Source organism: Cavia porcellus, unplaced genomic scaffold (assembly GCF_034190915.1).
Source record: "Cavia porcellus strain 051 isolate PalLab524CR breed Dunkin Hartley unplaced genomic scaffold, mCavPor4.1 scaffold_24, whole genome shotgun sequence".
In the NCBI taxonomy this organism is placed as follows: Eukaryota; Metazoa; Chordata; class Mammalia; order Rodentia; family Caviidae; genus Cavia; species Cavia porcellus.
In genome coordinates this window covers 12998431-13016079 of record NW_026947507.1, presented here as the reverse complement: position 1 = coordinate 13016079, position 17649 = coordinate 12998431, and the positions used below count along the sequence as shown (strand labels likewise).

At 41.5% G+C, this 17649-nt stretch overlaps 1 long non-coding RNA gene and 1 other non-coding gene across 5 annotated transcripts; both read left to right on the top strand.

The window, feature by feature from the left end:
- The first annotated feature begins 7 nt into the window (after nt 1-7).
- On the top strand, nt 8-17321 carry LOC101787281 (uncharacterized). Of its 4 annotated transcripts, XR_010042573.1 has the most exons (7): nt 11-623; nt 1300-1852; nt 2344-2414; nt 5224-5356; nt 7631-9407; nt 15237-15484; nt 17016-17321. It is a non-coding gene; the product is annotated as an uncharacterized LOC101787281 (long non-coding RNA). The 4 variants fall into 4 exon arrangements; XR_010042571.1 differs by having other exon boundaries at nt 8-663; nt 1300-2414; XR_010042572.1 differs by having other exon boundaries at nt 9-623; nt 1300-2414; nt 5224-5371.
- LOC111756617 (U6 spliceosomal RNA) lies at nt 6639-6745 on the top strand. Its single transcript, XR_002791048.1, has one exon. It is a non-coding gene; the product is annotated as a U6 spliceosomal RNA (small nuclear RNA).
- Nucleotides 17322-17649: the final 328 nt, after the last annotated feature.

Here is a 17649-nt window from a genome sequence, read left to right as displayed (position 1 = left end):
CACAGTGTTTGTTTCAAGCTTGTGCAACCGGGAGGTGGAGGCCGAGGGAGGGCCCGAGCCGCCGGCCGCGGGGTGCGGAAGTTCGCCGCCGCCGTTCATTGGCAGGCTGCGCCGCTTTCATCATTTCTCGCAAAAGTCAATTTCATTTTCACTTCCCCAAGTCGAGCTGCGGGAGCAACAAGCGGCAGCCCGTGAGTCTGGCTCGCACCGAGGGGCGCGCAGAACCGCCCCGGCGCTCCGGGGTCGGCGCAGGCTCGCGGAGGCGGGGAGGTAGGGAAGTACCTGCCTCTCCCTCCAGGGGGACCCCGCAGGTGACGGAGGGGCCGCTCACCCTCCCGGGGCAGCAAGGGCGCGCCTGCTCTCCGGTGGGTAGGGAGGTGATGCTTGCAGCCGCTGTGTGCAGGGTGAATAAAAGCCTCGCTTTGGAGCAATGCCCGCATCAAAGGAAAGAGAGGAACAATCAGCTGAGAAATAGCGTGACTGAGGCCCGGACCTTCCTGGCCTACTTAACTGTGGTTGAAGATGTGAGGGGTCTGCCAGCCCGCCCTCTGACACCGCCTGGAACTCCATTTGGGAGTTAGGATGGGAGGGAGGCCTCCCCGCAGTCACAGCAGCACTGCAAGGTCAGTTACCGACGTGTCACCAAAGTGCCACTGATGCCAGGTGAAAGGCTATTTTTTTTTTTTTTTTTTTTACTGAAAGCTATCTTGAGCTGGGCTGGTCTTGATGGAGGTTTTATAGGGTAGGACGTCCACTTACTCGCCTGGTGTCCTTGCTTGAGTTCCCCACATTGTGCAACTGAGATAAATGGGGAATCCAAGGATGTCACAGGTGCAGCAAACTGGCACCGCCCATTTGGGACCAACCCCTTCTTGGTCACTTGCCTTAAAAGTATGGCTTCATGTTAGTTAGATCTGTTTCTTCCCCATTTACGTTTTTATCAGACTTCCACCAATTTCCTCTACCCTTCTTAGGACATAGTGGCCGTGGATATGTAAAAACATCCTAAAAAAGTAACTTCCACTACATCTGTTTGTCACAAAAGTACTCGATTCCACTGCCTGGGAAGAAGAAAGTATCCAAGTAGGAACATGTGGCAAGGAAACAGCTGAATGCTTAGGACTATGTTTTATGGCTGTGGGCTCAGATTTGTTATTCATTCTGTAACACAATATAATGCTATTCTTGTATTTCAATAACTTATGTAAACTATAGAATAGTTTCGCCCATCCAGGGACCCAAGTTAAAAACTCAGTAGTCATTAATCTTTTTGTTTGTTTGTTTTTCTGTGCCAAGCAGGAAGAAGAAGAAATGCAGGATATGAGTTTGAACTTCTTGCTCCTTGCATGCATGGGATTCTGACTACCCTTGAGCAGCCTCCTCTATGCACAGTTCCCAGGAAAGAAATAATGAGGCATAGTTGGACAGTTGATGCCTTCCTTGTGTCTGTGACAGGCAGCTGTCTAAGTGGTGTGCTTTCATGGGAGCCAGACAAAGCCATGCCCACAAACCTCCATCCTGCGTCCTAATTACCTTTTACCGCATGTAAGGTCATTCCTGGAAGCCCATGAGCTGGGTGTGGAAAACCTCCAGACTTGGGGCTGGACTTCCCTGTTCCTGTTCTTTCAGTGCAACCCTGATGAAAGCACAATCATGTTGCCTTGTTTCAGTAAAAGACATTGTCTTAATTATGGTCTTTGACAAGCAAGAAATTTTACACAAAATTTTTCTTCCATTCGTGTTTGATGTTTTCTTTCCAAAGGGTACATTCAGTCATATCCTAGTGACCTGTTGATATTACAAACAAATATCTTGCGCCCTGGCCCATCCCTAGGTCACTGCTGTCATTCAGGTATTGTAGTTCCTGGAAACCTTTCTCCTACCTGTCTCATACGTTGGACTCCTCCAGGCCAGTGGCTACTTTGCTACCAGAGTCAAGTAGAAAATAAATGTCCAGTTGAGGACTTTTCTTTGCCCCCCAAAAACCTCTCTGTAGCTTTCAGAATGAAAGCCATATTATTTGACAAAACACAAAGTCCTTGTAATCTCACGGCAGACTTATTTTGCAGCTTTATCCTCTGCCACTGCACCCCATAAGGCCTGCGTCTCTCCCTTGCCAAACTGGCTGCCTTCCTTTATGCAAAACAGTGGAGATGGGAGCCACTGCCTTTATTCCTTGTTTATCCTGAGGATAGGGCCGAGCACATAGGCTCTCAGTACTTGTGAATTATTGATTGCTTGCTCTTTTTATCAGGTTCTTATAAAATATTTTACACATTATAATAGCATTTGGTTTATATTTTAATAACTTGAATATAAATGTAACTGATATTTATTTTGCAGCAGTCAAAAAATCCTGGAAAGGCGAAAGAAGAGACTAAGCCACTTGAAATCTCACCTCTTGATTTTGGCAGGTATTTCCTACTAGTCATTTTTCTAAAGGGCGATTTCCAACTGTCATCTATTCAGTCTCACTTTCAGCATCATTTAATAATTCTGATTGTGTTTCCCATTCCCTGCAGTGCTTATGTGACATCCTTCTGTCCTATTGTGTTTCTTGGCTGGCTCTTCTTCTGCTGCCAGCCCCCTAAATTACCGTGCTGCCAAGCATTCTCTCCTCAACCCTCTTATTTTCTCATTCTACGTGTTTTGTCTTTGGGTGCTCTCATCCACGCCCAAAGCTTCAAATATCATTACAGATGGCCCCCAACTTATGATCATTCTATTTAGAATTTTCCAACTACACTCAGGAAATGCATAGTGTAAAAGCAATATGCATTCAGTACACACCACACTTAAAATTGTGATCATTGATCTTTTCCCAGCAATATGCAGTAGGGTACTCTGTGATCTCGGTGCTGGGCAGTGGCAGAGCTCACAGCCACACACATAATCATAATCATAAACAGTCAGTGCCCTATGGTGTACCCATTGCTAAGCTATGATGTTCTGTAGGTTAGGTTCAGCAAACGCATTTTCATCATGCAATATTGTCAGCTCCTTGTAGATCTGTCAAGATATAACCCCACCAAAATTGGAGGAACATAGGTATTTGATGGTCTGTAATTTCTGAGGTCTGACACATTACTTCCTAGACATTCCTCAGATGCAAAAAATTCTGTATGTCTAAAACTAAACTCATCTTTCCCCCACAACTTAATTGTCACTTCACTGATTAGCCAAGAAACTGAGAGGTATTGTAGACTCTCCCATTTCCTGAGCCCCTCCCTGAGCTCCCTGAGGTAAGCATATTGCTTCCAATTTTTCAGGCCCCTTAAATTCATAAAATGCATGGGTTTCATTCTTTTCTTATGCCTTTGATGACATATCACTAAAGATCAAAGATGTAAATGTGACCCCAAGCATCCACATGGTATTAATACACACAGTCAGGAAGTATTGCTTAACTCTTTGATGAGGTGTAACAGTCATACATCTCTGTGGAAAATGGGCCAACAGACCAAAATACAACCTTTTTGGAAGCCTATGGGAAAGGTAGTATTTGCATGTCAAACATGTCTGACCAAACACCTTAGTCTAATATAAAATCGTACCTGAGCAGACTTGTATTGGGAAACCAGAACTCTCATTGATGTAACATGGAACATTTTACCTATGGAACGGAACATCCTAAGCTGTCTACCTTGGTACTGTAAGGACTAAATTGTTCTCAGGGGCAATGAGTGAGGACAGTGATTAGTTCAACGGGACAGTGATAGATTTCTCCATTTCTCCATGACTGGACTGTAACTGAGGTAATTTAAAGATACATGCTGAATGGACCCCTATGGCTGGCTTTTATTTTTCTAATAAATGAGAATGTATTAATAAAATAATTATTCAAGTAGCAAACATATGCTGAGTACCCAGGAAGCTTTCACAGTCTGGATACACAGAAGTGTATCCAGAATGACAATCACTTCCCTCCAAGAATTTCTTTCAGTCTAGTTTCTTGACATGTTGGTTTCTATTGCAGCAGCCCACGAGTGACACGGGCATCATCTCCACTTTTTTTTTGGTCTTTTTCATTTTTATCGGTACCAGGAATCGAACCCAGGACTGCCTGCTTGCAAGGCAGGCGCTTATGCCGCTGAGCTAAATCCCCAGCCCCTCATCTCCACTTCTTATCACAGCTTTTAGAACTTTACACTAAAGTTAAGAATATGTAATATGATGGCACACTGCAGCAGAAGTGTTTACAGCTGGGCGTAAATCTGGAGGTGCTCAGCCTGTCAGCTATCAGTCAGTCTTCTCCCCAGAATCCCTGGTACCTCTTCTGTCCTGACCACTGGATCTCTCTTATGTTTCCAGAATACATGGAAAATGTGGATTCCACCCTTGCCAAAGCAGTTGATCAATACAAAGCCATGGATAATAGTCCTGCATAGCAAAGAACATTATTGTGAAGTCCAGACTAAATAAAAATGAAGCCAAGTTAAATTCTAGTTGAGGCAGTAGGATGTGACAAAGTTGAAAAAGCTTTTAATCAAAGTTCAAGGAACACTAGCACCAAGGTGGAGAAAATCTTGGGGGTGTTTGACTATTACATCATACAGTGTTTCTTTCCATTGTACTGGAAATTCTGAAATGAAGTTCATTGTGTTGCAATTGTTCTCTGCAGATCATGAGTTTAAATTGAGTAATATATTGCCCAATCCATAATAATAAATATTCATTTTGTTCTGCTCAGATGAAAGGAAGGAAACACTTTCAAAAATTTCCAGGATTATCTCTGTGTGTATACATGCACATATATACATGTGTGTGATCATTTTCCTCATCCAAAGGGAAGACATTCAACTTTGAAAACTGTAAATTGTTTTTACCATAATTTCTCAAGTGTCTGTGAAATATTCATTTTCTCTCTGGTGACAAACTATGAAGCACTGCTTTTAACTTTAAAAATTAATGGAAAAAGTGTCTATAGCTTTCTCTTAAATTCCTTAGAGAAGATATAACAGCTTTAGGAATTAAAGATATTAATTTCAAATTGATAACAAATTCAGCAAACCACTTGATTCACTGGTCAGCACTATATCTGAAGAATTTTTTTCTACAACTTCTACTATTTCTAAGTGAATCCTAAGGCTTTGGATGGGTCTTCTTGCCACATGTCATAGCATTTTGAGAGTTGAAAATGTTTGGAAATTTGCCAATCAGAAAGACTCAAGAATGACATAAAATACAAGAATAAGAGTATTGTTAATTTCTCTCGCTTCCTAGAAGTGTCTCCACTTCGTCTATGTGACTGACAGTTCCCAGGTACAACTCCTGGCACTACCCGATTCACCTTTGGTCTGCTCATCAGTTCCCACTGGGTTCACCATGTACCATCCTGAGAGCTCCAGGGAAGGCTGTAAGAACCAGACTGGTGATTTCTTACTGTTTTTTTTTTTTTTGTTTGTTTGGTTTTTTTTTTTATAGTTCTGTATTACTTGTACCCTTACATTGTTTTGTTTTGTCCTATTTTTTCTCTTTTTCCTTTTAAATAAAATTTAAAAAAAAAAAGAACCAGACAAGCCCTCTGCTCTCCCACCACCGATGCCCCGTGAGGGAGAGACAGCAAGAAACAAGCATCAAATAAAAGAGTTACTGATTTGCATGGTGCTCTGCAGGAGATAAACAAGGAGCTTTGACAGAGTATTGTGTCAGGGACACTTCCTCCATGGAAATGACCTGAGCCAAACCCTGAGGAAGAGAAGCTTCTGTATCAGTTTTCTAGTCTACTGGAACAAAGTCCCACAGACTTAGTTGCTTAAATGACAGGAGCTTATTGTCCTTGTTATGGAGACTAAAAGAGAGCAAGATGTCCTCGGAGCTGGCTCCTGAAGGCTGCAGTGGGGGGACAGTGTGTTTTGTCCTCCTGGCTCTTGGCGGTTTGCCAGAAATCTTGGTTTTCTCTTGGTTTGTAAACACATCATTGGATCTTTTCCTTGATGTTTACAGGGTGCTGACCTGTATTTGTGTGAGTGTATCCACATCCCCCCACACACTTTAAGGCTGCAAGCAGTATTGATTACTTTGGCTTAGGAGCCCACCCTGCTCCAATGTGTTATCTTTGCAGCCAATTGCATCTGCCACAACCATTTTTTTTCTTTCAAATAAGCTCACATTCTGAGGTACTGGAGGTAAGCATTGGATGAACTTACAGGAAAGAAAGACAGTTTAGCCCATCGTGGGGTCCAGTTGTGCAGTAAGTGCCCAAGCGGAGGCAAGTGGGAGCCGAAGTCCTAAGAGGCAGAAGGCTCTGGAACTGACAGAGAGGGTTGAGGCTCTGGAGGTGAGAGTGTGGGTAAGAGGGGCTGGAACATGGCAGGCGAGCTGGCAGAGGCCAAAGCAAGGAGTTCAACTTCTGTGGGCAGTGCCAAGATTCGGAGGGTTCGAAAGGTGATTTCTTAGAGGAATTTGCAACTGTTCTATTAATGAGACAGCTACAGTCCTATTACGGATGAGTTTGCTGAGAACACAGTGTTATCTATATTTAGTCTTTGTTATTCTATTTTTGAATTCCTAAGTCAAAATATTTTTTCACCTTTAACTTTCAGTCTGATTTTCATCTCCACAAATAAATGACATTAATTTAATTAATGGCTCCCCTCTGAATAATAACCGCCTTTCCGTTTAAAAAAGGAGCTATCGTGCTCACTTTGGCAACACACACACTGAAACTGGAACAATACAGAGAAGATTAGCGTGGCCTCTGTGCAAGTATAACACACAAATTCATGAAGCAGTCCGTGTTTTTAAGACATAAGATCCTTCCCAAATGAAAATCCACAAGCAACTCACGGACTTGCGCTATGAGATGGTTAAGCAAATAACTTCCATCAGTATTGAGCCAGGAGGGAAGGTGGAATTCATCACTGCAGATGCTAAGATAACTTTGTTAATAAATTGATTGTCAGTTGTTAAATATATGTATTCAATTATTAATTCCAGACACACACAGTTTTCCTCAAACTGTTTGGAGACCACAGTGATATGTCTCCACAAATCCATATCCATTCCAAAGTTGGGGTCATCTTATTTCTCAATGCTGGGGATTAAACCTGAGACATCCCACATGCTCAACAAGGGCCCTAGTGCTGAGCTATACAACCACATCTCACGTTTTGGTTTTCTGAAAATCTTCAGATTTTTCTTCATCAGAAATTCCTTACCAGGTAGATTCCATCAAACTAATTTTTATGCAAATCAGCATAAATAAAACATCATAACTTAACCCAACTGCTTTGTAATTTGAAAGTAATATTAGTTTTAACAGTCAATCACATATTTTTTCAGCTTCAAGCTCTGGGTATCAGCTCTTAGGCTGTCTTCCTTTAAACCAAAAAATTGTTTGGTTTCTGTTTTCTTTTTTTGTTTTTGTTGAGATTTTTGTTTTTATTTTGTTGTTGTTGTTGTTACTGTATGTAGTTCTTGCTGGTCCTAAACTCACTGCACAGCCCAGGCTGGCCTTAAACTCCAGCTAGTCCTGCTTCAGCCTCCCTAGTGCTGTGATTACAGATGTGGACCACCACACCCAGCATGGGGTGCCATTTGAGAAAAAGATTCTGTTGCTTTAAAAAAAGAAAAGAAAAACCCAAAGCTACAAATACTGTTAGTCTTATTTCAGTTTCAATCGTTATAGTTAAATCAGGAGAACAACCAGCTGTGCTCTAACACCGTGAGACCGAAGGAGAGAAGGAAACGTGTAGGCCCAGCAACACCGTGTGCAGGCATCACCGCTGAGCAAGTTCACGCTGCGAGAGGCAGGCGGAGGCTCCAGGTCAGACGCCGACTTCGTGGGTCCCTCACCAGCGCAGCTGCGCGAGTGTTGTCTCTGTTTTTCTTTGTTTCACTTCCCATCTTAATTTTTTTAAAAAATGCCTTTTGAACAATACAGAACGAGCAGAACTGTGACCGCGTTTCACAACATAGGCAGTTGATGTCATGCTTTTTTGACACTTTATGACAATCGTTTTTTTCCTAATTGAGGAACAGGAAGAGCACTATCTCTGACCCTTTCGTCTCTCACAATGCTTCTTTTTAACTGGCCGCCTATATACATTTTTTTGTTTCTGGATATTTTTTGTTTACCATGAACTTATGTGTAAAATAGTGGGAAATATTTATGTTATACATTAAGGATAAAGGGAAAATTAAGTTCTAGATGTATGAAACCAAGAAGATGATCATACAAAATATTAAAGAGAAGTTGATTAGGATATTCGCAGTGGTTGCCTGTGAATGACGAGACTATGAGTAGCTTTTTTTGTCTTGAAATTTTTTTTTACCATTTTTGAGAATGGATTTTTATTACTGTAAAATTTTAGATAACTTTTTAAAGATAACTGATAGGTAATTTCAGAAATTTACTCTGATACTCTTGTGATTTTTATGTATAAATTACTTGTAACTTTTAGCTGTTTATTTCCATAGTTATGTTAAAAAGAAAACACTGAAGTTTATATCCAAGGTCTTAAACTATAATTTGTTGAGAATTTTTACATCTATTTATCTTCAAGTGACATAGAAGATCTCCTAAACATGCTATGCCCTTTCTCCTAGCATTTTCTTAAAATATTTACTTTTCAAAAGGATTTATTCCTAACAGTTCAAATATTGTTTGTCCAGAGCAACATACAATGTATATGAATAAACTTGGAATTTAGTGGTCCTGAAATATAAAAATAATTCACAAATCTTTTTTAAACTTAAAAATGTTTTAAACATGCTATTTGAAAAAAATGAGAATTCAAATAAATCGGTATAAATTAAATAATCTTTAATTATTAATTTCATTTCGCTTATATGCAAATTCTACTTGCTATATTATTAGCAATAAATTCAAATTGTTAGATCTCAAATACAAATGAGGACTATCGCCTATTTTGCTTTCTTGATTTCCATATATAACCAGATTATCAGAATGAGAAAAAGAAGAATATCTCATTTGGGCAATGAGGAAAAGGACTCTCTCTCTCTCTCTCTCTCTCTCTCTCTGTCATGCACACACACACACACACAGAGAGAGACAAGGTAGTAGAAGGCTCTTTGTACCCTTGTACCCATATCCTCATTTGGAATTGAGAACATTGTTTTCTCACAGAAACACTGATATTATAAGTGTGTGGTTTACCTTTGCTCTGAGTTAAAAGTAAGTTGAGGAGTGATCTGGGGCTACACACATTTATTACATTGTGTACATGGGTAAATTTCATTTGCATCTAAGCCGCTATTTTCAGGAGTCTCCGTGAGAGCACACCAAAGGGCTGGGTCTGGGACCATTTGTCCACCACAGTGCTGTGCTCAGCACTTCGGAGGAGGACAGGAGAAAGGAGGATTGCTTCCTGATCCCAGCGTGCTTGCATTGTACACTGGGAGAAAAGCCTGCAATGACAGGATCATTGCTGCAAGATGAAAAGGTATGGAACCCAGTCCCAGTAAAACTTTATGACTTCATGTATCTGCTCCTTTAACACCTGTTTCTTGACTTTATCTCTATTTTTATCTTTTTTCTAAATATTAAACAGTATCCTCCTAAAGTTAATAATACACAATGATAGCCAAACATTTGACTACATTAGACGTTTACGTAGTAGCAAAGTTACTTAACGGAACTTGAATATCTGTCAGTAGCGAATGACTGAGTAAACTGTAGTTGATTCATTCTGGGAGATGTTATGCACCCACAAATAAGAATATCTGATGGCTGGGTGTGGTGGTGGCACATGCCTGTAATCTCAGCACTCTTCTAGGTGGCTGAAGCAGGAGGAACTCAAGTATAAGCCCAGCCTGGGCAACTTAGTGACTTAGTAAAACCCTGTTTGAAAGTTTTGATTTTTTTTTTTTTTTTGTCTTTTTCTTTTTTATCAGTACCGGGGATCGAACTCATGACCGCCTGCTTGCAAGGCAGGCGCTTATGCCGCTGAGCTAAATCCCCAGCCCCGCCCTGTTTGAAAGTTTAAAAAACAAAAGTAAAGGCTGGGATGCAGCTCAATGAAAAGGCCTTGGGTTCAATCCCCAATATCACACATACTTGAATACAAAAGTAAAAATCAGGGTTCAAGAGAATGTTCATATTTTGGCCTCTCATGCAAAGACAACAGTGACCTACTCTCCTAAAAAGTTTTAATTTCAAAGGGTGAAGGTGTGTATATCATGTTAATAATGTCAACCACCTGTATTGAGAAAAAAATGATAATACAAAAATGAAAACAAAATTAAACAGGAAAATTAAAATCATTTTAATTTCTGATTTTTAATTTTTAAGTAGTCTAGTGTACATGGATGTCTGCATTTGTGTTTGTATTTCTACATAAACTTCCATGAATAATTAATTATAAATAGATATTTCTTGACTGCACACTATGTTTATTCTCTTCAGAGGTCTTCTGGTAGGAGTCCTTTGACCACAAATCAGCCAACGGACCCACGTGGTGATTCCTAAATAGGCAGTCACTGCAGTTCCCTATGAGCTCTGCCTAAATGGTCCATCTTAGTCTTTTTCTATATTGCTACAGCGTGATGGGTTAGAGCTTCCTAAGGGTAACATTACAGCTAAGGGTATGCACCTTGTGCCAGCGTGGGTCCTGCTCCCACTGTAAAGGTCCCTGTGCTAATGAGTTCTCCTACATCACCTTAAAGGACCAACACAACTGCCTTCTAGGCAGGCTTTGGACTGAGAAAGAAGCCGGCAGCTGGTGGATCCAGTTTGCTGGCTATACTTGAAGAATAAATTGCCGTGTACATTTCTACTCTTCGTTGCTTGTAAGCCCACAGCATAAGTTCATACACCTTGGGAAAAGTGGGTGCTTTAATGCAGTTTCCTCTACCTCTTCTGAGCAATTATCAGGAAACTGATATTACATCAGCATGACACTTTCCTCATCCAAGCACAAAGCTAAACAACTAGGTAACACTGTAATTTGGATATGGCTTGAGTATATCCCCCCAAATATACAGTTCACCAACTGAAAATTTGGTCACCAGGGTGTTGGTGTTAAAGTGATAGAACTTTAAGAGATGGAGACTAGTGGAAAGTGATTAGGTCCTTAGGTGTGCCACATTTGGAAGGACTTAGTGTGGTTCCTTTGGAAACCTGATTCTCAATAGAGTCAGTTGTCATTTTTTAAAAAATCGCAAGCCTGGCCCCTGAATCCTCTAACTTCCTGTCTTGCTTGTGATCTCTTGTGAGCATTCTCTCCACCATGTTTGGACTCCAAATGTGCCAAACCCCACTGTAAAAGTGTCCATCCACTGCATATATGCAGCAGGAGGGAGGGAGAGAAAAAGACATCGCAGGTATGGCACTTGTGACCCTGGAAGTCCCACAGACCGCCAACAGCAAGTTGGAAAACTCGGAAAAGCCAGTGAGATAAATCAGTCCAAGTCTGAAGCCTTGAGGACCTGCCAACATGATGATGTGAGTCCTGGCCTAAGTGCGAAGACCCAAGAATCTAGAGTCTGATGTCCAAGGGCAAGAGAAGAATGTGATGTTCTTGATTGGAGAGAGAAGTGGAATTTCCCCTCTTCATATTTTACTCTGGTATCCCCTCAGTAGATTGGACAATACTCCCACATTGGTGGGGGCCACGCTTCTTTAATCAGTCTACCAATCCATATGCTAATGTCTTTCAGAAGTACTATAACAGACATGTCCAGCAATAATGTGGTACCAGCTACCTGGGCTTCCCTTCGTGCTGTCAAGGTGATGCATAAAATTAACCATCATATGTGGGTATGCATACATATGCTGTCACCGTCTTTAACAAAATTTAAACATATGTCTACTTTTAATGACATCGTTTGACTTATTTTTCTGAGATTAGTGAGAGATTTGGACTAAGCCAAGTACTCTCAGCTTTTGTCACACAAAAAAGAAGGAAATCAGCTAGAACATTCACAGAGTGTAGAGTGTATTCCAGCCACTCTGTTGGTTGCTTGAGGACTTTACATAACACGCTGATAGGCTATTCTGCTTGAGGTTGGGGATCTAATCTTCAGTTCAGTGCTTGAACTTTTTTGCCTGGTCTGCTAGAGCACATTCCTTACTGTTATGTCTGCTGCTACTTCTGTTTCCCAATAGTTCATTCTGTTCAGATGCTCCTGAGTGCTATTAAAATATCATTTTCCTGCCGAAAGCTCTTCACACATTTCCCATGGCAATTAGACTAATTCACACTCCCTTTAATGGCCTACAAACCTTCGCTCTGTGTGCAGTCTGAATTTTGCCTACCTACCCTTACAATTTCACCAGGGACTCTTCCTTTTCCTGTACATATGCTTTCTCCCAGGGATCAGCACATTACAGTCTAGAGACAAAATTCAGCTACTTCCTATTTTTGTACAGCCCTTAAACCAAGAACAGTTCTTATATTTTTAAATTATTAGGGGGGAAAAAGAACAATATTTTGTGACACATAAAAACCATATGCAATTCAAATTTCAGTGTTCATAAATAAAGTTTTGGTGCAACACAACCATACTCTTTCATTTATGTATCACTCAGGGTTGTTTTTGAACTAAAATAACAGAGCTGAGCAGTTGCAAACTGCAACTGAATGGCCTGCAAAGCTTAAAATATCTACCAGCTGGCCCTTTACAAAAGAAGTTTGCCAACCCCTGCTTTAGCCACACCAGCCTCTTTCTGTTCCTGAAACTCGCCCTGTGCCGTCCCTTCTCAGTGTTCCCTATTTCCTGCTCCCTCTTCCTGGAATTCTCTTCTCCAGCTTTTCATATGGCTAGTTCTTTCTCCTAAAGTCTCACTTAAGTTGCATAAAGTCAGCAGAAAGTCACACGCTATCGGACTATTTCTCTTAACCATTAAATGGCCAGTTTCTGAACCTTGATGGAGAGCTGTGGTTTAAGATCCTTTCATTTCTAACAGTGGTGAAGCCATGAGAAGCTTTCTTGAGCTTATTATTGGTTCTGAAGTCCACCGACATGGTGACACCTTCTGCAATTGATGTGAAGGGATGATCCTCACCTGTTGCACTCAGGAGACTAAGAAGTCAGACAAAGAGATTGTGTCTTCTGTATCCCAGACTCAAGGGGCCAAAAGGAATGTCACTGACACTCCCCGTGTCATTTCAGCCACATGTGTAGCCCATCATAGCCGGCAAGGCAAAAAGTATAGCCAAAAACTCTTAACATAAATGTGTACATGGAACCTCCAAGATAGGATGGAGTTCTTTCTTTCAGTCTACCAAAGAAGGAGTCTGGAGGTCTCCAAACAAAAGTTAGATCATGGGCCAGGAATGCAGCTCGGTGCTTCCCTAGCACGGCCGAGGACCTGGATTCAATCCCCAGAATTCGGTGGAGGCTTGGGGGTGAATTGTTCAGTCAACTGTGCATAAGTTCATCAGTCCTCAACTGGGAAACTTCCTCTTTCCGATTCAGTGCCAGAGCACACCAGTCATCTTTCCACTCTGAGCCTGTTTCCTTATCTCAGAAACATGAACTAGCCAATTCTCTTAGAGATCGCGTAAGCACCAGTAAGAAAATATTTGTAAAACTGCCTTTTAAATAGTCCTTAAAGAAATATGCACTGTGGCACTAGCCTTCTCTTAATTCCATAAAAGAGCAACACAAAATTTTACTTAAGAAATACGCTGTGGCGACCCCCACAATATTGTATCTTAAAAAGTATTTAAGTTGGCACATCTTTAAATGTATCAAGTTCTTAAAAATATAGGGGAAAATGTACAAGAGATTTCAAGAGCTGTTTCTAGAATGCGAGTATGTTCTGTGCAGTGCAGAGGGTCTGTATTTCCTAGGCAGAGTTGAGAGACAGAGGCTGTGAGAAAACAAACTGCAGAGATAAGAAATCAAGACTGAGCCAGAAATAAAGCCATCAAGATCTCTCAGATGAGTAACTCTTATAGCATATGACAATTTTAATTTAGAAAATACATATTTTCCAAAGCAATCCAAGAAGTGGTTTTTGTTACAGAAATTGTTTCAAGGGGCTGGGGATTTAGCTCAGCGGCATAAGCACCTGCCTTGCAAGCAGGTGGTCATGAGTTCGATCCCCAGTACCGATTAAAAAAGAAAAAAGAAATTATTTCAGTGGCTCTGAGAATAGCAAATACCAAGAAAATCATTCTGACTGCGGCTACTGAGGAAACTTTTGAACTGTGACTTAGGAGAAAATGGTGTAAGTTCTTAGAGAGGGAGGGCCAGGCTGGAGTGAGACCTGATTTTAGCTAAGAGTGGTATGAGGGTCCCATGGTGCGCTGGCCTTCAAGTCAGGAGTCATGGGTCTTACTCAGTGCTCCAACACATTAACTGTGCAGAGTTGTTCTCTGAGAGTCATTTTTCTCCTCTGTAAAATTAAGACAGTATGTTCTTTATTTTTCCAGGGGGTTTTGAGGAGGTGAAATAATACCTGGAAAATAGCTAGCCCTATATCTTGCTCAAACAAAGCTGTTGGTATTGTTCTAATGTGCCAGACCAGGTAGAGTAGAGACAGACACGTTACTACCATAGCACCATCTTCACCGGACTACAAAGAGCTCAGTGCTGAGGCCTAGCTAGTCTTACACACTAACAGATCCTCCTGGGGCTACCCAGAGATGATTTGTGATAAGAGAGCCTGCAAGAATAGAGAAGACCATCATTTTGCTCAGGGGTGAAGGTAGCTCACAGAACCTTCACTGGCTGAAGAGAAACAGTGAGTTTAGGGTTTGAGTCAGAAATGCAATTGCAAGGCTAGAACTTTGGGAATTGGGAATTGTTGAGACTGCAGGTCCAAGGCCCACAGGGGAGTTGACTAATTAGAGTCAAGACGGAAAGCCAAACTCTGAGCCAGAGTTGCTGAACAGAGCATCAGTTAGGATAGGTAGAGTGAGTAGGAAGCAGAAAACAGACCACAAGCCAGGAGAGGCTGAACAGATGGTGTGTACAGATACGGCTGTTGCAGAATATCTGAAGCTGGAGTGTGGTGGGGCTCCACCACTGAACTAGTTGACTGTGCAAGGCCAGTGCCTCTTATCACTGAGCCCCCATCCACTTACTTCTGTCCACATTTTCCTATGTGGATCCTCCCTCAGCCTTTCTGGAGTCCAATGGCATCCACAGCTCTGCTGTTTTCCTTGTCTGTAAAGTACAGAACAAACGGCACAGTTGTAGGGAGACTACTCGGCCTCAGCTATAGATCAGCAAAAATACCCCAAGCTCCCTAGCACTCTAGAAGGTCCCTTTGCACCAGAAGGAAAGGGCAAACCACCTTGCCAACTCTTTTCTCTCTGCAGTTCCTGGGTGTCTTCAAAGTCTGATGCTCGAAGGTGTTATAACCAACTTGAGTTCTGGTGAGGAGCAAATCCAATTTCTGGCTCATCCCCTTGAGAGTCGGCTCTCCCTAACTTCATTTCCAAGCTTCCCTTCCTGACTGCCAGCAACAGGCACAGATAATATCACCACTCAGTACCTCAGTAGGATCATCCAGTGCATAGAAGATGGTGGTTGAGGATTATCAATAAATAATACATTAAATAGCAAGGTGAGTGAAAAATGAACGTTTTTGAAAGACTGCATAATTTTTTAATGCAGATACTTTGTGAATCTCCAAAAGGAAAACATAGCCTGTAGTAGTTCTCAAGCTCGATTGTCCTATAGACAATGTTAAGGACTGAATTGGGCTCCCCCCAACACCCAGTTCATATGCTGAATCTCCAAAACCAGTGCCGCAGAATGTGCCTGTATCTGGGAATAAGACCTCTAGACAGGTAGCTAAGGTAAATGGGATCATTGCAGTGGGCCCTAATGGAATATGAGCAATGTCCCTATACAAAGAGGAGAGTAGGACACAGGCAAATGTTGGATGTGCACACACAGATAAATGCGCTTGTGGACACACAGGGAAAAAGTACGCATTTCAGCCTGGGAGGATTCAGAAGAAAACATCCTGCCCGTGCCTTGATTTAAAGCTCTGAAGTCTCTGGGATGTAAAAAACTAATTACTGTTGTTCAAGCTACTCAGTCTGGGGTATTTGTTATGGTGACAAACAGAAAGCCTAGTAGTGTCTAGACGATCCATTTGAAAATACAGTATATACCTCTGTGGTTCAGAGTTTGAGGCCTCCGACTCAGGATTTTTCCTTAGAACCCAATTAATGATTTTTCACAGAAACTTCCAAGTAGCAAGTAGCCAATCTGAGAGCTTCATTCAGTTCTCCTTGCTGCCCTCTCACCCATCTGACAGGTGCACCAGCATTTCCCCCACAATAACAGCTTGCAGTTGACATGTAACTATCCGGAGTGTTCTAGGTTCTGTTCTTCTTAAAGCTCTAAGATGCTGCCAGAACACCCTGTACCTTCTAAGGCTTCTGGCAATGAGGCTAAGACAGAAGCTTAAGATGCTCCAGGAGAAGGTTGAACTACTGGATTAGTATATTTAGAATTTAAACCATACAAATAGGCATTTATAGACATTTTTGTGGCCACACCTGAAACAGAACTTTTGGAGTGGGGGACAGTGCTGAGGATTAAACCCAGGGCCTTGGACATACTGAACTATCACTCCACTACTGAGCTACATCTTCAACCCTCTTGTGGCCTTATCTGAAATTCTGGTTCTTTCCAATTTATGAATATTCTAGGAATATAATCCCCACAAATTACAGTGGAGTCCACTGTAGTACTGACAATGATTTCAATCCTATTTAACTCAAACTTAATCTAGACATTTACTCATTTATATTTGTTATCTAATAGCACTGATTCATAAACATTAAGTTTCACTACTTTTGTGAGTTCTTCCCACTTCCCCATGCTTTGGTTGTAGTTAGCTCTCAGTTTGGAGTACAAACTTGTGTAGATGCTTCATTCCAATGTAGTAGTGTTGAGAGGTGATAGAACCTTTAAAAGATGGAGCTTTAGGTCATTGGAGCGTAGCCCTCAGAAGCTATTAAAGCCGATTTCTCAGAGTGAGTTCTTATGAGAGTGGGTTGTCATAAAAGAGCAAGTGGGGGACAGTGAGGGGACACTGAGTGGTTAGGGACACCCCTAACCAAGTCCTTGGCTTCCTGTAGGGACATGATCACTTTTGCAAGTCCTCCCACCATTGTGATACCATCACCAGAAACTTCACCCACTTCTCTGAAAGTGCCCTTCATCCGTGAAGTTGGAGCCAGGAGAGATCAATATGGCAGGACACGTTGGTTTCTGATCATCCTATGGGTTCCATCTCGCTCGCTGTCTTCCATCTTCTCCTCATGAATCTAGCCCTGATGATCTCAAGCCCAGGCCTGGATACGTGGTGACAGACTGTAGCAAATGCTCAATCAGCTCCTATGACCATGTAAGCATTAACCTTTTCAATAAAGTCCTTATTCTGATGAAGGTGGTCTTATTTCTCTGATCAAACTTTGGCTGATACAGAATTGAGGACAAGAATCATTGCTGCTATTAGACAAACCTATAGTGTGTGCAACTGTCTTGGAATTGGGCACTGGACAGAAGACGTAGGTGCTTGATAAGTCTGTCAGTGAAAGTTTAATACATATGAAAAAAATATTATTGGAGTCTGAAAGAAAGATGTTTGTATGTAGTGGTGGAAGTTTAGCAACACTGAAATCTGGGGTAACTTACAAAATAAAACTTATGTCAATGAACTGCATGATTTATTTAAGGAGATTTCCAGGCAGTGTTGAAAATACCACTGGG